Raw genomic sequence first — 25,160 nt, forward strand, 5'->3', positions numbered from 1 at the left:
TTATTAAAAAAAAATTACGGTTATAGTAGAAAATAATCTCCAATCGGTATTTCCTTAATTTTCGTAGCGAATTGAGAGCACACGAAATGTATACTTATTTTAATGTTTTTTTTTTATTTAGCCAAGTATCATATTAAAAATAACATTTTAATTAACTTCACTTGGTATCGATACAAATGAAGTAACACCGAATCATTTAAAATTGATCACCCATTGGCTGTGGGAAAGAAAAGCCGTGTGACAGAACTGTATCAATCGGACGTTATTTTGCAAGGCGTGTGAACCTTTATCAATTGAGGTTATTTACCGCAATCTTGTGCTTATTCTGCTTCCGTTTAGCAACTTTTTAAGAAATAACAAAACATTTTCAAATTGAAAATCTATGATTTTTTTCATACTGTGATAGTGGAAGTATCAGAATTTTGTTGCAGAAAAAAAGTGTATTGAATTTACAGATAAAGATATTTTGTTGAATGGTAATGCGCAGTTTGATTTATACGTCATTTCCAGAGTGGTTATAGTTCTTGTTGCATTGTGAAACTTTTTTATTACATTTTTATAATACTATATTATGTCATATTTCAATGCATAAAAGATACAGCCTCAGTTGCAGCAGTCAACTTTGAGGTTAACTTTAATCTGCACAACATCAAAAAGATCGCCATTTTATCTAAAAATTATCTCTTATAACTAAGGCTTTAGTTAGTGAAAAATAAAGTTGCAACAAGAAATATGAAGTGTAAATAAGTGCAGTGAAAACGGACGCAAATGACACTAAGTACACACTACTTTATTACTTACTCTAGTTACTCAAGTGTCCACGCGGTATCTACATTCAACGCGATGAGACGTGCGCATGCGACGGAGAAATCCTCATAGGTCGTCAACATTTTTAAAATCTTATATATCAGTTGTAAAAAATACGTTAAAAACCAACAAAAAATTAATCCTAACATCTTTTTTTAAACGATAAAATTATAATATCTATAATGTCTATTTTTTATACAATAATATTTTATTTTATTACAGGTAATTCACCAATTTGTGTATTGTTAATGAGAACAACATGAAGATATCCAAAAATTAAGGACCGCCAAAGTAAGTTGAAAAAAACTTTTGCTTAACTAAAAACTTGAACTATATGAACAGACTTCTGCAATTATGGTAGTACCTATGGATAAAATTGCTCCAAATAGTTGCGCACGGCTGTCCAATTTCACCACGAGAACTAGTTGGTCTATCCGATGCATCGATCCTTCGCTAATCGTAATTAACGACATGCACCGTGAAATCGAATTATCTCGACAAATGGTTGCGCAAGCGTCGCTCAAAACTGTACCTTATTAGGTGCGTAGATGTTTATGCTCTACTCAAAAGCTATACCTTCTCTAAAAATAAAGTAATATTATTTTGCTTTTTAATATATTGATTTTTAATATTAGATCGCATGTAATATATAAATAGAGAATTATAATAATACTCTTTAGCATGTATAACATTATGATTTAACATCTTCTTAATCGATTCTTATAAATTATGCTTCAGACAATAGAATCAAGATTATATATAACAATATCATGCATATCTAGCTAACATAATACATTTCCATTTGTTCCTATTATTTTTATGATTTATTCGGCTGTATACATCAGCATGACTTATGCAAATACCACCATTTAGTGACAGTAGACATATACACACATTTTTTTTTTAAATTGATTGGTCTGTATTTATGATAATATTTCCATGTAAAGAAAAACAAATGGTACATTATAAGAAAAAAACATAAGATCTTATCAAGCCACAGGATCGACAACCCATCAATCTTTAAGAGCAAAATATGTCACAAAAAAAGAAATCAACTTCATATAAGCCGCGGTAGGTCTTCCAGTCCATCAGTGGTAGGGAAAGTTCATTGAGAGAACCGTTTTTGCACAAATTGGAGTATTGTCCCCACCCTCTGAAACTTGTCGCCCAGCTTGACTTGACCCTTGACTGTCATCCTCTCATGTCAATGACGTAGTAATCTACAAAGGCGAACCGAAAAAAGAGTTCAGCATAAAATGGGCGATAATAACGATGGTTTTGCGTGTGGTCAAAACTTCCCATTAAAAAATATTTTAGTATAATTATGTAAATTATATTTAAATTCTTATGTTTTAATTATAAATATTGAAGGAGTTATTTACCTATTTCATTAATTATATAAGAAATTATTACTATTAACGAATAAATTTAATTTTTAAAATACATAATTTAATTGTGATCATCGATATCGATAAAATTAGAAGCGATTTAGTTGTTTATCAAATAGCGCAAAAAGCATAGTAAGCTTATCTTTGATCACAGTGTTCTAGGTTGGTCGTAAAACGCTATAAATGTGCAAGTTTGTGACTAAATAAAGAGCAGTTTCTCCGTTAATGGCCGCCGACATCTCCTGTACATCGTATATAAAGATCATAAGGGATTCCGAACCTTTAACGGAGAGACGATGACACCTATCACATAATTAATTACTTTTTATCTAGTACTGAGCAAATATCTATCGATAAAAGTAAATTAGATAACATTATAAATGTTTCATAAAATTAAGTGCCCACTCATTTTACAGTTGCAACTAGTTTTGAGTAATCTGTCAATACCATCAGGGATTTATTAAGTGGGTCTAGAAAGTCGCACTTCTTTTTTATTCGCCACACAACACTTTTTCATTTTAGTACATTATAAATCATATAGGTACAAATGACTAACAAAAAACGCAAATGAACGTAACAGTATACCGCTCAAAATGTCGGTAAACATTGGATGCTAATTACTCACACAAAACCTTTTATTTAATATAAAATTCAAAGTAAATCAAGTTCCAATTTTGAACGTAAAAATCTACAAACATGTCAATCAAATTTAAAAAATCTATCGATTAATCGACATCACCTCATCACTCGGAATTAGTGCACGCCGGATGAACCAGATGTGTATGTAAAACAGGTGCTAGGAGCGAGTATGGCATAACGGCGGGCGCTTGAAGCCTCCAGGACCAGACATGGATTTACGCCTAGTATTTGCCCAATTCCTTCCCAATCGGCCCAAACTGCAGCTGACTTTTTGTGAAGAAACTGGGCTATTTGTCTGGGCGTAAACCCATCTATGTCCAGGACAGCTTCCTTTGCAAGAGAAAGTCTTTCTTATTGATTAAACTCGCCTAGTATGGTATCGCGTTACGTGACGCTTATAGTGATGGGCCTAACTGGAGCACTTCTTGGTACTCACTTCTAAGTGATTCCATTTTTTATTTTGTTACCGTTTCCTATATATTATAACGTTATATTTATCTTCTAGACTCATCTGATGTCGTAGCTGCATTTTTCGATAATGACATGTCAAGAAAATACAGTTTGTTTACAAATTGATAAATGATTTGCGTACATCCTACTTTATTTTTTATCCGGAGCCGGAGGATGTTGTCCCACTGCTGGCATTTGTTATGGAATATTAAAAATAACTATTAGTAATTTAAATATATTCTTGAATAAAGAGACATATTAATGTTTTAACTAATATAAATTTAAATTGAGTTGAGGAATGTTGATGTTGTTACACTTTTATCACTGGCTTGATGGATGACCCGATGATTTCCGTTGAGCTGCCCGATTCGTATCGAAAATCTCAAATAGATTTATTTGCTAACTAGTTTTGCTACTTTTTTAATTTACTAAAACAGGAAGGCAGCCGGTTATATCGTTTATTTTTTTAAACTTTACTTACCAATCCACTTTTCGGAGCATCGTAATTACACGACAATAAAATCTTATACTTATTTGCTTAAATTTATCCATAATGTTTTGAAGATAGGTATACAAATCAAATTACAAATAAAATAGAAACTAAGTCCGGTCATTAGCATTCATTCTTAACGCAGGTCAGGTCAGTTCAGGTCCTTTTTTCTACGTGGAAGACACTACCATGATTTTCTGAACTGCCGAATCACTAGTGTCATCAATGGACCTGTAAGTATAAAAAAGTAGTGAATAAGTACTGACCGCTAAAATTCTGTACTATTTCAAAAGTAAAAAAAACTGTATTTGATTCTTCTTCTCATTACTTTTAGACTATTATTTTGGTTGTACGTTAATTTTATGTGATCACAATAATATTTCACACTAGCCAAGTATTTTTTATTTAATCCCGACAATAATTCTTTATACAGGACGTATGACGTATTTACTCACGTTTTGACCAAAATCTGGGTTTATTTCCCTTATCAGTGTCAAAACACAAAAGCAAAATTCTATTAAACTCATTTAAGACTTACGAAGTGTAATGAATTTAATAAATTAAACGTTAAAAGCCTCGTTTATAACTAGAGCTAAGCTTCCAGTCCCGATAATTTATATGAGTCTCGCACGCACGTATGAATCGCAATTCCCGCTATATTTCAATTCACACTTTCTTACTAGAGTATTCTAGTTGCTGTTGTATATTTCATATTTTCTACCACGCTGTACTAGCCTTAATGAAATTAACACAAAGTTGGTCTGAGCTATTATTCAAAATTAGAAGCTGAGTATATATTAAAATATATTTTACTGGTACTTTCAACCGTTTCTCTCCAACTTCGTCTTTATGACATAGTGTAAAAAACTGAATGAATATGTGTAGTGTATGAATGATAAATAATATATGCATTATAGTGTGTACTTTTGATATTAGCTTTTTTATAACCTGTCAATAAGTACAACTACGTTTTATTTATAAATTGTTATCATTACCCTAGCGACAATATGCTGTAGAAAGTTACCCCATATAGACATTTATTACTACGGTAATAGCCCCAAATTTATGCTTGAGCTTTATCTTAGTCATGTTTATATATAAATACTTAAAATGCAGCCTTTAAACAGTTAGCAGTAAACGCACAGCGGCAAACATCAGAAGTCATACGCCCCCGCGCCATTGTGCGCAAGCGCAGCGCTGCCGCCGATGCCGACAATACGTTAACATTATTTGACTAGTGATGCGCCTTTGATACTCATGAGAATATTTTATTCATTAAATACTAAGGCCACCTCAGTTGGGGTAAAATACACCCCAGGACTATTCGAGGTAATATTATTATATCCACACAATTTACACTCACTTTACATACACATCTATTGCATAGTCTTTATGTGTTACACAATAGATTTATAACAACTTGTGAAAGAAATCTTTATTCCTGAAATCCGGCTGGCAATTATTTCAGGCTGTCTCAAAAAACATAATGTCATATCTAATTGAATAGTCACAATAATATCCTGAATTTAATTGTAGTTAGTAATCCAACTACACGGCCCAACTCTTCTTACTACTGATTGATTTTGTAGTGTATTTACGGTATTACCATACTAATAGCCTTTGGACATTGCTGTCTATTTACCATACAACTCGGCAAGTTATGATAACCTATTGCTTTGAACGTTGATATTTATTCTTATTTCTAATACAAGTTGTGACTATCTCTGCAATCTCTCAGTGGGAATCCATTTGTTATTTTTCAGGGCTATATGTCTCTTAGTTGCCTTGTATGACATTCACGGAAGAATATAGAGAAGTCCTATTCTATGGCGGAGCCACATACTTTGGCAGCCGTCAACATACATTTATTTATTTATTTACAAGTTACATTATAGAGTTTAGTCTTCAGATTGAAATACTTTTTATCAGAACCTGTCATGTCAAGAAATCGCAATCATAAAACTTACACAAAATCAATTAATATGTTTAAACATGGTCGGTTCCTTGAATCGGCATTAAGAAATTTTGGGAAAATATTCCGCGACTCATGCTCGCCCAATTAAGCCAACAACGGCCTTTTGCACAATATCAGGGCAATTTTGTAAGGATTTTATTGGAGGTATGACGAGATCTTGTCCACGCAGAAATGTATTGGAGTGATGACGAAACTACTATAAACTTACAGAAATAAAATCGGCATAAGTATAAAAATGCTCGTATGTTTCTTTGCTATGTAAAAGTCATACAAAAATACTACGACGTAGGTATAGGGTATAGTCCGCCTTATTCTAGGTGACTAATATATGAAAGTCAAAAATTGATGACACACGTCTTTTTATTTTTTCAACGGAAAAGCGCAGCATTAGAATTGACTTTTTCAAAACGTCAATAGATAGCTGAAAGTGACCTTATCTACCAAGCCTATCGACGTACATTACTCAGTTTTGTCTCGTGTCAATGCATATCTCACAAAAAAATAACGCAATTTACTTTGATAATTTGGATCGTTTTAGGGTTACCAATTAAGAAGTTCCTTCTTACGATCACACATTACTGAGATCTACCTCAGCCTCGAAGTAAATTAATGAACTCCATATACGGTGATATAATTCGCTCCAGAATTTGCATCGAATCGTCGATATGTGAGGCGTGGGATTACGCGCGGGCGCACATTGTTCTTAATATTTCATATCACATTAATAAAAATGATGACACGAATATTTTAATAACTTCCCTTAACCCAGTGACTATCCTTAGCTTTGTAGGCATAGCTTGTGTAACTGTGATTGATATTTAGAAAAGAAAATTATTTTTAGAGTTAGCTGACCGCTTACTCTTTATTACTTGCTGACACTGATCCATTTAAACTGTAATTTACATACCCACACACTGACGTATTTCTATGTATATGTATGATGCGCTCGTGGACAACAAGAATGGTAATTGCAGTTATATAGGAAATTGCTTCTAATGCTGATATCGCTCTAGTTGACGAGACAACATTGAGAAATTCATGGCCCATTCAAATTGATCCAGTAAATAACAAGAATACAGAAGAATAATACGTACACACATAGAAATATGTCAAACGGTATGGTACAGTAACGAATACGATCAAAAGGATACATATTATGATTGTGATTTAATGATTGGCAAAATGAAATACTTTTAAAAAGAGATCGGATAATTTTTAATTTAATTTTAATAGAGAAGAATTAAATGCGAAAGAATACAGATCAAATGTGTACGGAAAGTCTGGATTTTGATTGGCACAACTGAATTAATTTACTTCAACAGTTTTTGAAAGTGATCAACTCGGCAGTTCTTTCTGTATACTTTTTAATTTATGCGCTGCCAGTTTGAGGTGAAATTACTAGATTCATTTCGACTTTGAAAGACGACTATTGGGCGCGAATTCTTCCGTTCCGATCCAATTCAATTAAATAATTTACTTCAATTACTGAAAAAGGGATAGCTGATTTGAATAGAAATCCGGGTTTACTTAAACAAATTGATGATAATTGCATGATAAACTTGAAAATCGTTTTGTATGGAACAATTTATGTTATGTTTGTCCTTCTCGTTTTCTAGTTCAGTTCAGTTCAGTTCGTATATGATTACATTTTGACTAACGCAATTAATTTATGGATTTTCCTGAATGTAGACAGAGAAATGTAACTTATTTTACAGATTCCATCAAGAGAGAAAGCATCGTGTGTGATCATTTGGTTATTTCTATCATACAATAACTTAACGGAAACTGAGTTTCAATACATATTAGCCGTGGAAGCAACTGGGAAATCGTTCAGATAAGAAATTAGAATGTATCGAGTTGATTTATTGTTGAGGCTCGTACTAATTTAATTAAAAAAACTATTACCGTTATTCTCACATTTTTCATCAAAATTAACAATGTAGTTTCAGTAAACTGCCGCAACTGGCAAGAAAATAAATTTATTGAATAAAAAAAAGTAACATCTAGATAATGTGATGAAATAACATGGCGCGTGTGACGAATAGCTGGCTCTAACAATGGTCCTGCCATGCGTACGCGCATCAGTTCGACATTAACACATGACAATCGGTATCGTCGGACATCTGCCAGACATTTGCTTAATGCCAAGGCTTATGTAGGCAGCATTGTGTGGATTGTTAATTTGTTTATTGATAGTTAAAGCTTAGGAGACACAGAATAATTGACGCGGCGATCAAACATAGTATGCTGTTACTCATTGTCATTACGTGGTGGGGACCCGTGTATTAAATTTTAATCTGAGCTTAATAAATACTAGTAAAGAGCGAAAATACATTTTATGTGGAAGTGTATAAGTTTCTGCTTGGAGTATATGTAAATTATACATCTTTCAGAATCTTATAAATCTATTTTCGATTTTGCTCATATAACATCTTCGACGGGTGACATTCGTTGCCAGACGATTGCGCAGCACTAGTGTGTCCCAGCCTTTATTGTGTCGAAGAAGAACCAGTCCTTTCGCAATAAGGAACCAAACTATGAATAATATCCTTCAGACGAGAAATCATTCATGTCGCAATATTTGTTTTATTCATATAGTTTCGTGAAATTTCAATAAAATATTACTGTCATTATATTATGTTATGATCAATAATTTTGTTATTATATTACCCAGCTTTGTACATTATGGGTGTTATCAGCATTTGACGTTTGCGACTGGCAATGCGTTTAGTGAATGCATTCAATGCGTTTTATGTGATGATCAGGCCATGAAATGGTTGTATTCATGTTAAACCTCATTCATAAATGATTTCCGCTTAAGTATCTATAGCTTAAAGCTAGCCATAAATAAGAAAGTTTGTGCAGTCACGTTGTTGATAATATATTTTTTGCTAATTGCTAAAACAGGCAGATTAAAAGTATATTCGAAATTAATAATATTAACTACAACTTAGTATCATAAAACTTCCCGGATGGTCCAACCATGAATGATCACTACTAAAATAAAATAAAAATGTTGAATGGAACCAAAAATGATTATGACCTTAATATAATTTTATAGTATCCTAACGATGTCATTTCAACAAAAATATTTTAATCATATCCTCCGTAATAATAGAATCGGAAATATCTTTATCCGTGTTTTATAGTTTTAAAGTTAAATAAGGTGTGATTTTATGTGATCGTCACATTCTACCGGTGTTTCCGCTTGCAATAATGTTTATTACCTCCTGTTTATGTAATTTGACTGACGAACGCGCTATGATATCTATCACTTAGCTACTTTACTGCTATGTAGTCTCTACTAGCTGGCATTGGTTACGATATACTCATAGTTTCATGCAAACGAAACTACGAACCTTGTTGTTGCGGAATACACACCCGTTTGATCTCCATAGAAGCGTAAAATGGAACGTTATTCATAGAATTGTAAATGAAACGTTACTAGTAAGAAATTTCACCATGCTAGGTGTTAAAAAGCATAATTTTCATATAATATTGGTTAATTAGGGAATAAATCTTCACATTATATATGTTTTTGGTTTTCTAATCTATACATATAATAAAACTGTAAGTAGGCTATGTCTGTACATAGGCGATATTAAAGAAAAATAATTATGGGTGTTCTTTATGAGACTAATAGAAGCCAAAGGATTTTTTGTCGTTTGCTATTTAGACTATTTATACTTTATACTCCATTGTAAATCCAAAATGTTAAACCACCAATAGTAAATAAAATAGCTAAATGATAGAAAACATCGCCATAACACACAGGCGTATCATTACTGGAATAGCCCATTGCTCGACAATAAGCGAGAATCAACAATTATTTTCCCGCCTAATCAGCGTTCCATCGACCTTCAGTGCGTTTCTAGACTGCCACTAGCCATTAAAGCTAGCCAGTTTAGTTCACATTGAACTAGCAACTAATCCCTGTTATGGATCTTAATAATGCAGTGTTGTATATGACACATTGCATTGCATATATACTATGTTAAGCCAAAATTATTGCAAGTTCAGTAAATCTTCAAGATATTAATTCCGAATGTAATATGGTGATGATACGGCAATGTTGTTCAGTAATAGCAATTTAACTTTCGTTAGTTTGAATTGCTATTGAGGCATTTTAAATATGACTCTGTTAACACACCATCAATTAAATTTTACAACTACATTAGACCTACACACGATACAAACAGTATAAATAGGTAGCAAAATTGACAACTAATATGTTTTATGGAATAGGGCGGCAACGGGTTACTTCATAATAAGTGTAAATAGTGTTTGCAATTAAGTAACATAATATTCATAATATCTGTACGATAATTTAGATAACGACAACTATTATGTTGAACAAATGAAGTTTCAGAACTCGTTCAACGTGAACCATTTTAGGGCTGCACCGAGCCACCTACAGCCATCTATTGTAAGGGCTTAATCGCCCAACGGGGTATAATCGACCGGGTCAGGAACTTCACGCCGCATCAAGATACCGCTACATCTGATTGTTTTTGAATACTCCTGTTCTCCAGCTAATGAACTATCTGACTGATCTATTTCGTTAATTTTTTTAATATTACACAGATTGAGCAAGCCCCAAAGTAAGTTCGAGACTTGTGTTATGGGATAATAACTCAACGATACTATATTTTATAACAAATACATATATAGATAAACATCCAAGACCCGGGCCAATCAGAAAAATATCATTTTCCATCATGACCCAACCGGGGATAGAACCCGGGACCTCTCGGTTCAGTGGCAAGAACTTTACCATTGCGCCACCGAGGTCGTCAAAATTTGCATGTGTAATTATTTTCGTATATGGGCCCGAATGACTCTGTAGACTAAATTGGTCGTCTTGCCACTCAGGAGAGCTCGGGTTCGAATCGACTCGGTTAGGTCAAGATGGAAAATGATCTCTTTCAGATTGACCTCGATCTGGTATTTTAGTTATACCTGGAACCAATTGAAATAATATAATTATGTCAAATAATTTTAATTTTAACAATAAGTAAATTGAATTATAACTTGGTATTTACAATTAAAACTAAAGATATAGAATATTATAAACGTTATGTAAACATCGTATTATCATTGATTTGTTGCACAAGTCCGAACTCACAAAGGGTAACTCTATGACTCACTTACTGTGTGAATATGCTATATTTATTAAGCACAACTTTGATTCTCGAAAGATCATAATACAAATGGCAATTGGATAAAAAATGGAATGATAATTTCGAATGATTTCCATGTTGACAGCGTTGCTCCAGATAGAGTGTATGGAGACGTCTATTCCCAATAATGCGAGACGTCACCAACCTAACAAAGAAATGACGTTTGAGAAGAGAGTGGTGTTCTGAATAACCAAATAAATTAATTTAATATCATATACCAATCCATAGTACATATCATTGTTGTCTCGCTGTAAGTGACGCTACTCTGACAAATGCAATGTTCCCTAAAAATCAATAAATAAACTTAATTTATTCAAAAACGAGTTATTTTTGTGTCACCACGTCTAGACTTGCTTCTAAGAATGTCTAGTCTAGACACAAACAAAGCAATCATCAATCTCGTTGAAGTAGGCGATCAATACTTTATCGAATTCTTTTCAATCTAGAAATTAACCACATAAAATCGATTGTTTAAATTCTTGTTTTTTTATGGAAGTTATTCTATGTGAGCAATAATGACAAATGATTATCCTAAATATGGGACGAATATCTAAAGGTGAAGCAGTCTTCCATGCTATGCCATGTCTGGGAGCGAAAGATAGACTAAATGCGCCAGCATTTATCTTCCCGCGCAGATGGTAAAAGTCAATCAAGGGAACGTGCTTGAGATTCGTGTCATAGGCGATGAGTTAGCCACCTGTAAGTATTTATTCTCAATTACACCCATACAACTAAACATGGCCACAAAGTTTCGCAACCAAGGATTGTAAAAAACCAAACTCTATACCATATATATATACTCGTATAATAAACCAAGGCTCTGTCTGCCTCAAAAGGAATAAAGGCGTGATACTTTATCTATATCGTTACAACCATCGGTAAAAGTAGAACAGTCAAAAATGTAATACACTCTTTTAGAAGTCATATATAATCCGTGGTTATGCTCATAGTACCTACGTTAATCGAAACATAAAGACTTTCATCAACACATCGATTTCACACTTTTTATCCAGCGCAATTTTCATTCACAACCGACAACTGACAGCCACATTACAAGTACTTTTCCCACTGATTACTTTTCACGCTAAACTAGTATATAACTGCATTAGATGTCCACGTGTCGTCCGCGTGCCGTAATCAGAGCACCATCCAGTTATTCATAAACGATTACCGACAATGTTGCATATATGCATAACGAAGGCTATTCACCGCCCATTAAACCTGCGTTTATATTTTATTTTCTCCAAAAATACTCGCGCACTATGGACTAATATAGTAATTTTAAGTAAAAATTAAGTAGTAAGTCGCGTATGAATTTTGCGTTAGTATAATTCACATTTGTAACAATACAATTTGTACATTTGTAATAATACAAACAAATTGACATGTAGTTCCGACTTGGAATAAGACCACAACATATCCTCCCGATTTCATCGCGTCGTCGTGTAATTTATACATATTTAAAATGTGTAACGGTCAATATCATAGCCCCAAAGTAAGTTCGAGGTTTGTGTTATGGTATACTAACTCAACGATACTATATTTTATAACATATAAATATATAGATATCCACGACCCGGGCCAATCAGAAAAAGATCATTTTCCATAATAACCCGACCGGGAATCGAAAATTAAATAATTAAATAACCCTGCTTTTACCATGAAGCGCACAGCGGCAATAATATAGCAGCGTTATGCCATAAATTTGGGTTATATAAGTGCTGTTGACTATATATACAGCAATTTACTAAGTAGTTAAAATCCATCTGATACAAATAAATTTAAATACAACAATTGACCAAAAATCGCACATTGAATAGATTTAATCCTGGCCCTGACGTACAGATGTTCTAGGTCCTAATTAAAGATTCTAATACACGCAGATATGACGGCTACAACGAGGCCTGATAACCGATTGAGACATTTACATACACGGCCCATTTGCAGCCTCTGGTTATGCGAATATAAGTAAGTACGTAGTGGATATCGTATCGCTCGATAAACACGTTGAGCTCATGGCCCTATTTACATAATCTTGGCTTAGAATAGAAAATGATTCCAACGCCTGATGATAGTAAGGGTTTTATGGTTAGATTTAAAAGTAAATGGCATGTTGCATCCATCTGAGGACACAGCAAAGCCCGGGTTCGGCGTAAAAAATAAACTGTTACGTTTATTATATTAACTAGCTTTTGCCCGCTGCTTCGCCCGCGTTAATTTCCCGGGATGAAAGGTACCCTATGTCCTTCTCCATATTTTAAACTACATGTATGAAAATTTTCTAGAAGATTAATTGAGTAGATAAAGCCTGAAGAGGTAACAAACAAACTTACTTTCGCATTTATAATATTAGTTAGGATTAGACCTAACATATTACAGTATGTTTTTTCAAACCTCCAAATTTGTCTTAATTCGTAATAACACGAATAATTACCGTATGTACTAACCTTGTGTAGTTACTGATATACCTATATTGCACGTAACATAGTTATATAAATGACAAAGACATAAATCTATAAAGTCATGATTACACATAATGGCAAGCGAGCACATATAATCTGCAAGGGAGGAGACCAACCTTGCCCGAGTTCTGCTAACTATAACATATACATATAGAATAGATAGATTGATGATGATATATGTACGAGGTGAATCGACTGTTATGCGCCTGCGATGTCACCTTCATCAAATATGACCATGTTTGAATGAATAATAGTTAAAGTAGCTCCCATACTTCAGGGTAAGCAAATCTGATAGTAGGATAAATCATAAATAAAAATAAATATATTGGGACAAATCACACAGATTGAGCTAGTCCCAAAGTAAGTTCGAGACTTGTGTTATGGGATACTAACTCAACGATACTATATTTTATAATAAATACATATATAAATAAACATCCAAGACCCGGGCCAATCAGAAAAAGATCATTTTCCATCATGACCCGACCGGGGATCGAACCCGGGACCTCTCGGTTCAGTGGCAAGAACCTTACCTCTGCGCCACCGAGGTTGTCACTGGATGATGAAAATATATATGTCGTTAGAGATAGAAATAAATAATAAAACGTGTTGATAAATCCATATTAATATTATGAAGTCTGTCATGTTTTTATGAATGAAGAATTTAGCTGATTTCGATGAAATTTGGAATAGATAATGAATCCTCGGATATGTTCATATCTATTTACAATTTCATCAAAATAAAAGTCAATACCGCTGGCGAAGCTGCGAGCAACAGTTAGTATGCAATAATTCTAAGCTTATATTAGCAAATTGTATGACTATGGATAAACATAATTTCGTATTTACAAACGTGCATTTATTATTAGAAACATTAACTGGCGATAGAGATATTGCTATAGTTTTTGTCATGATTATCTCGTAACAGATCGTTATCAAGCGCCCACATTCTACATTTATTGATCATTTGTTCTGTAGCAATTTAACTAATCTTGAAATTGATTGAGACTTTTACGTTTGACTTAAGTACTAGCTTTTTAGAACCTATTTATGTGTTTAATATTTAGAATATTATGAAATCAATAAGAAAACTCCTTTCAAATTTACACATCGTTTCAATATCAAGCCAATTTATATGTATTTAAATTTATGCGATCATTTATTATTCAATTCTACTTACGAATAAATAAACGGTATTATAATACAGTACACGAGAAAGTATATTTTGATACAACAATCTCCAAAATAAGTTCATGTTACGAGTATCGCTCTCTCTAACTTCAATGTAATATATGTACATCAAATCCAATATTTGGAATTAGACATAGGGAAGATGATGTTGTATGGGCCACGCCTAGGTCATAAGGGAAAATTTTAAAAAGTGAAGCTACATTTTTTCTTCTTTTACCAAATGGTCTATTATTTAACTGTTTTGAATGATTACCATTTAGAGCATAGTTTTTTTTATCAATTAAGTGTTAAGAGCGCTTTTTTTAATTATAAAGTATTATAATATTAACAAAATATTTAGTCAAGACAATTAATTTCATGATAAAAGTGCCCTTTTCACTTCACGGTCACGGTGCTTTAGGTTCATCTCTCCTAAATTGAGTTCTTCAAAATATTAATAAACATAGAATGTAACCACAGAGCAGTGAAATAGATATAATCTTTGTCTCTCCGCGATCCAAGTGTTGTGCCCACGCGCACACCGACAAGCAGACTGTCCTATCTTTGTAGCTCTGTCAACAGTGCATCACTGACATTACTTACGAAACTGTCCACACTACCTTGGAATTACTGATTAATTTTCACTGCGGAAACTTTCACTAATGTTTAAAATTGCTTTTTAATATTTTTGTTAGTTTTCTCTTGTCCACATCCAATCATCATCATCTAGTAATGATTGTCGTATTGGCCACAAAAACTATTCCATGGATAGGGTTGTCAAACATGTGAAGTCATGCACTTATCTCCAATTGTCAAAAACCACAACTTATACGGGGCATGTATGACAAGAAGAAGTTGCAGTGTAAAAATGTTCCAATACATCGACGACAACTTTAATTAAACTATCCATAAACCTCTTGCCAAGGGTCGTAGCTCCGATAATTGCTTATTACGATTTATCTTGTTCATACAGAAAAGACGCACTATAGTTTATGACATCATGTGACACATAACCGCGGCAATAACAGCGGGGTCAGGTCGCCGGATCCTCCACAACAATGCTAACTGGTCTATTACCATAACACACTATAACAAGAACTATCAAGGTCTAGATGGCCAGTTTCTAGGAACATTCACGCCTAAGACCACGCCCTTTGATAGACAGATAGGTTATGATTATGTTTTGCCGCCGATAAGTTTCTGTTCTCAGAAATTCCCGGAAAGTTTTCTAGATTTCAATAGGATTTCCCAGGAAAATCCAAGACAAATCTCTGGCCCTTACAATGTTTTCTTGAAATTTTCGAGAACTACACACATGGCTAGTTATGAGCGATATGTTTGAATATGAGTAAGATTATTAGTTCATTACTGATTTTATATATTTTTAATAACTAATTTAAAAAATATAAAACAGTGAATAAAAGTGCGTATAAAAAATTAATTGCTTACCAGAAAATAATGTATGTATGTTTGTTTAAAAGCGAATTCACTTGGCTGCCATAATGTAATATATCAAACAATATATGTACAAGTGAGTAGGTACTTAAAATATATTATAACAGTTCAAAGGTGGGTTGCACCGTCAGCTTTGACGTTAACTTTTTTACTGAAAAACGCAAAGTACGCCGCTTTCCCTAAACGTCAGCGGCGCGCCGGTTAAAGTCAACATCAAATTTGACGGTGAAACTCAGTCTAATTTAATTAAAATCTATGGAAGACAATCCTTTGCCACGCAATGTGCCATATAAACAGGCTATAACAAAGTCTACATTTACACTGAAACTATTTTGATGCTTGAATGCTCACTAAATAATATCTAGTCTACATATCTCGGTGATATAATGATAGCACAAAGCACATATTATATACTTATCAATTTCAATGCAAGTGGAGTGTAAATTGTACGTGAGCGAATTGATATTAAGATTAGAAATGTATCTAGGTTGTTCTTATTATGTGAACTAGATTGAAAGTATGGCAGCGGTAGTGGTGTAATGGTTAAGACTGTGGATCGAAAGGTCCCAGTTTCGAATCCTATCTCATTTATAATATGACTAACTTTTGCCCGCGGCTTCGCCCGTGTGGTTTTCCCACGGGAACAGTTATTTTCCTGGATGAAAGGTACCCTATGTCCTTATCCATACTTCAAACTACATGTATGAAACATTTCAAGAAGATTGGTTGAGTAGATAGATCCTGAAGAGGTAACAAAGAAAAACAAATTTACTTTCGCATTTTTAATATTAGTTAGGATTGGTATAGTGATATAATTGTATGCAAGTAAGACCCAAGTTACCACAAGCGTCACTTGTAAGACGAAAAAAAACATTTTACACCTGTCCGAACATTTACTATGACGTAAAGTGTTTCTTATCTAATACTTTATGTGGTGCAGTTATCAGTCGCTGATAATCGCCTTGTCGCGCCCGAGGCCACCGGATGCATCTGTCGAGGATCTGTATTACCGGTGGCGTAGCTATCGAATGGCTGAACGGTGCTTCGTACGGGCTATAAGATTTAGGGGGCTCTCGGACTCTGTCCAGCGAAATTTATTTTACGTCACGCTCTTAATCCCTAACAAGAAAATCTAAACAGTTTAGTGGTGTTCCCAAATCACTTAAGAATAAATAAAAAAATATATAGGGACATATCACACAGATCAAGAAATAAAGTAAGTTTGAGATTTGTGTTCATTCATTTCAAAAGCAGAGAGTCCACTGCTGGACATTTCTTTTAAGTATTTCTTCTTCTCAGTCTTTATAAGTATTTTAAGTCTCCCCAAGAATTTCCAAGATGATCACGGTTGGAAGTGGGCTACATCCAGCGTTTCACCCGACCACCCACCACCTGGTTGTGTTATGAGAACTCGACGATACTAATATTTTGTAACACCCAAGACCCAGATCAATCTGAATAAAAAATCATTTTCTATCTTGACCTAACCGGGTTCAAACCAAGGACATATGGTGTAGCAGTCTGATATGAAGACCAAATGATGTGTCCTAAAAGACGATTAGGACACATCATTTCATATAGTAAAACTTTAATAAAATGGGGTCCCAGATCTATTTTGTACCAGAGTCAATGGTAACATAGCTACGCCACTATGTAAATCACATAACAGTGTCAATACAATCATTGCTTAACACTTGCCAAATAAATTTACACCTACAATAATTACCAACACTGACGCTTGACGGGCGAAAGTGAAACTGTCAAAAAGTAGTCTGTCCTTTAATGGTTAAGTTTTTACATGTCCCAAAGTTAGACATCTGAAGTCCGGTTTTTTTTTTGAAGAGATTATGATGTAATTATTTAAATAAACTCAACTCTGCGGCTTTTTTTCTGGAATTTCACGTTATTTTCTGATGCATTTGTGTCACCGCGTTCGTTTCTAGAGGCATTCCTCGAAGCGCACCTTTTAGCAACTACTAAAAGGTGCGCTACAAAACGGGTGCGCTCCGAGGAATACCTCTGATTCTCTCGTCGTTTTAACTTCTAATTTGATCTATTAAACAGATAGATAAACATTAAAGAGTTAATTTCATCAGACATAATGTAACTTTTTTTTATAGTGTAAATTCAGATTCGTTGGCTTATGAAACTATAAATTATTTATGTATTGAAGAAAAGACACGATTTTCGTTAGATTACGATAGGAGATTTTGCCTTGTTTATTTTTAACAAAATCTCACAACTACTAATAAGTTAATAATTCTATAAATAAATTGATCCCAATCAGAGCAAGTAAAATTTAACGATCACATAGAAATAGTTGAGTGGACGTTAAAATGATTAATGATGGCCAGTTATGGGCGTGCGCAACTTGTGTTATCTTCCCCGATCTGAGTGCAAGCACATTGAGCCAACGTGGCCAATCGATGTACATTGCCTAGTCTTGTCTTGTGTCAACGCTTTGTCACATTAAAACTAAGCAATGTATGTCCATTGGCCCCAACGTTGGCCCAGTGGTGTAAGTGTCGCAATTGGAAGGTATAAATTTATTCGTGATCACATTCCGAAGTGGAAGGAATATCCAATTTAACCATTTTTGTGCTCAACTGCGCCATTGAAACGATTTCTTGGATACAGGTGGCTTCTGAATTAATAAAATGTACACGATTTTATCTAGATCGATACAATTATTTCCTGACCAAACCCTCCCCTTAACTGTCATTGAAATCACTTAGGTTTTTTTTTACATTTAATCTCTCATCCCTCTCTCTCATCTATTGGTTTCCCGGATGGTATCCAAATACAGGGTGGTTTACCAGATATATTTAAATATACCCATAAATTTGTAAAACGTGTAAACCACGTCTTCATATTAACATAAAAGTGTTCAGTAACTGGTAAATTTATTTAGCGTCTTACTCCGCGATAGTGAATCAAAACTCAAGGGTCGTTAAATAGCATTAACATCTGATGTATCCGGAGTCAGAATATCTCTTGTCCCGCTTGTGGCGCGACGTTTCCCTTATTTATGAAAGGGACGTCTAATAAAATCCAACGGGACGCCTGTATTGTGCCTTGATAAAGGTGTGACCACCTACGTAAACCGCGTTGGCGATCACAATGACCTTTAACATGATAAAATAGACTTATTCTGCAAAATTTTACAATGAAGTTACTGCTATGAATACTGTGTGATTAAATCATCTTTGAGACAAAAATCTAGGTCAAAATTGATTCCATTATTGGTGAACTACGATGACATATATAGAACTGGCATGCTTAGCCGTGGATTCAAATAACATTTATAAATAAGTTGAAACTGGATACTGTAAATCCTACCACGATCACAATGGTGATAAATTAGTTTTTCTACTTTGGAGTGAATCTATAAATAAGTATAAGATTTTGAAGAGATCTAAAATAGTTGAATTTTAAGGATAGCTCCTCGTCTAGTACGGTGGTCAATCAAACAGGTCATCAGTGATCTCCGATTTAGAATATCGCCATTCAAGATTATTACGGCAGTCGGGTATGTTGTTCCGCCATTCATACTTGACAACAACCTGTAAATTGTTTTGTCTTTAATATGGAATTTATTTACATTCTGTTCTCAACGTAGATCTTCTACACCACCTTACCTCCTCTATACGTACGGTAACAGCTAAAAACCAGCGCTGTTGCGTGCGTCCATAGCACATGCTCGCCTTTTTGACATTAATTAATGTATTTTAATGATGATTGATATAATTTGTTTTGTAGTATAGTCAAATAAATGATTCCCCAAAATCAACTAACCTATCACCAGTCCCCGCTGGTAATAAAGGCGAGTTTGCAATTGAGTTAGGGCAATGTGCTGTCGACTGTTCACTATTTTATTTAAATTCGCCTATTACTGCGGTATAAACATCCAACAAGGATTATTTGACATGCGGCGACTATACGTTAGAAAAAAATAAGATTTAGATATTATAACTTAACGGAAATTTAATTTCATTCTATCGCTTGTAGAGTTAAATTTAATTTTGATCAAGTTAAACGGTTTCATACTATACTACTCATAATAAGCTGATCCACCCCACGCAATCAAACCACGATGCTTCATTTTAATACATGAGATGTCACGCAAATCGGAATATCCAATGAAATTCTGCTTTCCAAACGATCTAAAGCCACAGATGAATACACTATGGGTAGAATGTTACGTCCTGATACAATTTATATAAACACACTAGACATTGTATGAAATAAATATAAAAACAACAAATTATTATTATTTTACTTGCAAATCAATTGGAAATACATTTTCCATCGTGACTTATTCAAGTATTAAATGAGGTTTATTGACACATTGCCACTGAGTGACGGAAGACAAAGAAACAAAGATACCATGAACTGTAAAATTATAATTAGATAACTTACGTAAAGATTAAACCATGGAATTAGTAGTTACTCCGTACCGTACCTACTAATTCCATGTAAAAAAAACTTAAGTAAAGACTAAAAAGTAAAGGGTTTAGGCAGGTTGTAGTAAAATGACAGCAAAATCTTTAAATTCAATTTAAATATTTAAATTGAAAAGGTTAATTTTTCAAGTGGCCTCAGGATTCGAAGCATCGCAGACGAGAATTCAATCCTGAATACAAACTCTATTTTGAACAAATGAGTGAAGATTACTTTCTGTCCGCACGTTATATTCATGTGCTAATGGCGAACAATAAATTACGAGACAGCTAGTTTCGTTATCTACCCGTGTTTCTGAACACCATTTCATAGAGATTATATTCTGAATACATAATGGACTGCGTTATTTTGTTCCGTTGCTTAAAGACAGCAGATCAAGAATATACAAGTTGTCTCAATATACACGGTAATCTATATCTACATTTTAAAATCATACTGTAAAAAAAACAATATATCAGATGCTGCGAAAATTTTACGTTCACTCAGATATTATCAGTCTTTTTTTTTTCAATTTTAAAGCCATATAAACGTGTCTTAAATTTTGATCTACTAAAAAATCGATAAACGAACTAAATATTTTATATTATAAGATTAATAAATAGATAACCTCATGAAGTCTGAGTAGGCGCTCGGAATTCCGATTATGCGGCGATTAAGCTCATGTCGATGTTATAGTAATTCTCGCTCCTTATACGCTATTTGCGCTTCGACTGCATCAAATGCTCCGAGAATGAACATCAGTCAATTGCAGACACAGTGCACATATCTAATACGCAGAGTTGCATACAGACAAACCAAAAAAAGGAGATTGCCAGCAATTCTCACGATGCAATGGCCCGGTTCCCATACGAATTTTTACAACAGCTAGTGCGCATGCGTGTCAAATCTGCCCGCTATTGGTCAGAATCAGTTCTTGCAATTGTATAGTATAGTATCTAGTTGTATTTACTACTAGAATAGATAGAATTCCACTGTGATTGGCTCATAAATACGGCGCGTATCACGTTAAAATTGGAACCAAATGGATTAATTTTTAGCTATTTGTTAAATTATCAGTAACAGCTCTCAAAATAGCTGTTAAGTAAAGACTTCAATCAAATACTTTTAAGTATTTTATCGATCACGTCTGACACAATCAAATCGATAATCGTCCATTCAGTACGCTTACTGAATCTATCTGAACATTAAAGTTCTTGGGTCCATAAATCATAGTAATTTCATATCTCGCCATAAGGCGATCGACGCGACATGTTTCCTAAAATAGTGATGTGAAATAAATCATAGATTGTGCTTGTCGATACGACGCAGTCTAAAAAAGCGGCCTGCGTGTGAATCTGCTACAAGTCCGGTCGTATGAGAGAATATAAGATGGAATGTATCAACTATTTAACTTATGAGATAGTCAGCTATCTCATAAGTTATCTCGATGGATTTAGTAATGCTTTTGCGCTCACAGTTTTTGCTACTAATATAGTAACTCAATTTAACTTTTGACTATATATATATACGTACAAATTGAAAATCAGAAACCGGATGTGTAATTAAGGGCAAAACCAATTCTATATCTGTAACTGTCCATGCTCTGCAATATCTTTTGTGGCATTCATGAGAATTACACCAAATCAAGTTTCGGAAACAATTTTATTGTCAGTATCGGCTTCTTTTATTGAATTTCATCGATAGCAACAATGGGCACGTGGCGAAATCTCTAAAAATATATTTGTAAATGACTTTGTGTGTTGTTAGTATCTATTTCATAAGGCATGCGATAGATGTGTCGATTAAGCTGCGCAAGAGTGCATGAAGCGAAACATACACTATTGGTTCTTTGCAACGGCTAATTTATATTGTATGTATGTACATTGTACATGTATATCAATGTCAACAGAGCGTAAAAAAGATTATATCGACTCATCTTCGATATATTTTGTAAGGTGCCGCCCATTCACATCAGGGCTGCCAACCTTCCGGGATTTATCTCATTGGTCGTTCAAAGCTTACCTGTGACTGGAAGTAATAATGATTTATGATGTAGTAGGTAGCTGTGATTTACAGTGCACGAGTCTTAGGGCTCCCACATAATCGCGTTTAAGCGCCGAGGCACGCGAATGACTTTCAATCGTCTTATAAATGTGCAATACTTTGCTCAATTTACTTTTTTACACGTTTTTTAGTATAATCTAAAAGATAATATTTCTTTACTATTATATAAAGTTACTATTTAACAGAGATTTCTCAATCTCTCTCGAAAATACAAACATTTATTTTTAGCCTTTTGAAATTAAACGCAAAATTGACCGGAATTCGAAAAAACACTCATAAAAACAATCTTGTGGTGGGATCTGATAAATCAAATCCGATTGGTGTAAATATTGACTTTTCACAACGAATCAGTGAGACGAAGACGAGTCGTTTCGAAACGCATGAAATCCGACAAAAGTGTACGAGTGTAGAACGAATGCTATTCAAATGCTAATATATCACAAGGCGGTGCGCGTGCGCCGTCACGCCGCTCATTGGCCGCTGTTTGCATTAACATAATCGTCTAACGTGCTCGCTCCGCCTACCGCGCGTCACACTTCCGAACCTCGTTAATTACTTGTAATTAAATCATCGTGACTGCAACCTTAGTAAGTCTAGTTAACGTTATAAACTAAGATCATAGGTAAATGAATGTAGATGCTCCAGCAAACTGTACAACAGAATAACCAAAGAAAAAATCTATAAAAGTGCATAACGAGCAGGTGTGCCAATCTACTAAAGACACTAAATATTTTTTGTAGCAGATTGAATGACTTTTACAATAAATAATTGCAAAAAGAAATTAAGCGGTAAAAGAATGACAATGACAGTATCATACAACCTCTCTCTATTTTAAAGAAATTTCTGTATTTAATAACTTTTCTTAAGAGTAACTTCATTTACGTATTAGTATTTTATTTATAACTTATAATCGGTTTACTCTCTTACTGTGCATTTTCCAAGTTACTTTCTCAACACTTGAGCTTCGGGTCCCAGTGACCGCTTTCCTACTTTTTCGTCTACTCTTCGCACGGTCTTCAGCAACATAATATATTATTATGTTTATCTCAAGAATTGAAAGCACGTTATTGCCATATCTCCTAATTTCTCTCATCCGTATAGTGACTTATCTCGCGCGAAACACTAATTTAACGTTTGTACGTGTACTTTACGCTAAACTATTGCTACTTACAAAACGTGCTAGCACTGACTTTTACTAGGCAGTAACGCGTGGCTAATATGGATTATATCCTGAGATATTCCTTATGCGGTGTGTTATCTGATGGTATCTTCATGTTCGGCAATTATCCCACTGCTAATGGCACACGAAGTGTAAATTATAATGACATTGGGGTAATGAATTCAGATGCAGCTTCGTATGAGTGTTGTTAAGAGATTACTAGACTATAAAGCTGAGCTGTCACTTTGTTTTAATGCAAAGTGACAGCTCAGCTTGACTTTTTATAGCACTAACAATTTCCCTCATATGTGTTTAGAGAAGACAGCCTATCATATTTTTGAAATCCATACAGCTCTTAAAAAAAATACAGCACGAAGTCGCGGGTACAACCGTTCAAAAAAAGTATATTATTCAAGATAATTGTATCACTACCTTCCTCTCAATAGCACCCACACTGAAATCTGCTATTACAAAAATAATACATTCCACAAATTGGACAACTTCATTTCAAAGATTGATCTTCCTGCCCACGTGTCGTCACGAGCGGCGCGCGCGCAGATGAAGGCAGGTGATACCGTGTGTACACTGTATTAGTTTCATTAAGACTTATTAAGGCTGATCGATTGTTATGGTATGCAGTCACGAATTTGGCGACATTGCGCGTACGTTTATGTTTTTTATGATGAATTGGATTGTGACATAAAATATTCTGAATTTAGAACATTTGTTATACAATACAAGAAGTAAATAAAATTACAAAAGAAATACTTAGTAAATTCTAAATCTCTGAAGTTACACTCTGAGCTTGAGTGACGCCCTTCCTAAGCTCTAATATCAGAACATCTTCAAATTACTAAAAGCACCAGACATGTAAGAGATAAAAGAAAGCTTCTACGAATTTGTTCGCTCACGCCTCAATGACACACGGCTAATTTGCACCAAAGGCAGCTTCCATAAATCCAATGCGCCAGGGCCGCACTGGGATCTCCAGGGCCGTATTTGGTAAACTCGTGAGCCGAACTCAAGCTTATGATTTGTGGATAGAACTGGCCTGGAGGCCTTTGGGGTGCGGTGGATATTGACTTTCCACAAATACCTTATTAAAAATAACGTTATTCATTTTTCAGATGAAACATTGTTAGACAATTTTGTTATATTTTTAACTTGCAATAAAAGTGTGTGTGTGAGTTGACTATATCCTTACACTCATATTAATAAACTCCTAGTATAATAAAAACACAACGTCATGTGATAAATGGTATAATAATGCATTGTTATCTAGACTAAACGTGTGTAGAAAATTGTACTTGTAAAGTAAATAAACTTTCCTCGAACAGGTACCTCGATACTAATATCAGTTACCCACCTTATGCAAACGAGAAAACGCAATAACGTCTGCCGCACATTTGTACCCGATAGTTACGGTAACTCGAACTGCCAATAAAGTAACGTTAATGATTAAATTGAACATCGCCACAAAT

The 25,160-nt window shown here is 34.3% G+C and overlaps 1 protein-coding gene across 1 annotated transcript in view; it reads left to right on the forward strand.

Annotated features, from left to right (window-relative positions):
• LOC128675434 (transcription factor hamlet-like) overlaps positions 1–25,160 on the forward strand; it is a 108,955-nt gene that overhangs the window by 80,506 nt on the left and 3,289 nt on the right. The gene's annotated exons all lie outside the window — the stretch shown is intronic.

Source organism: Plodia interpunctella, chromosome 14, assembly GCF_027563975.2.
Source record: "Plodia interpunctella isolate USDA-ARS_2022_Savannah chromosome 14, ilPloInte3.2, whole genome shotgun sequence".
Classification (NCBI taxonomy): Eukaryota; Metazoa; Arthropoda; class Insecta; order Lepidoptera; family Pyralidae; genus Plodia; species Plodia interpunctella.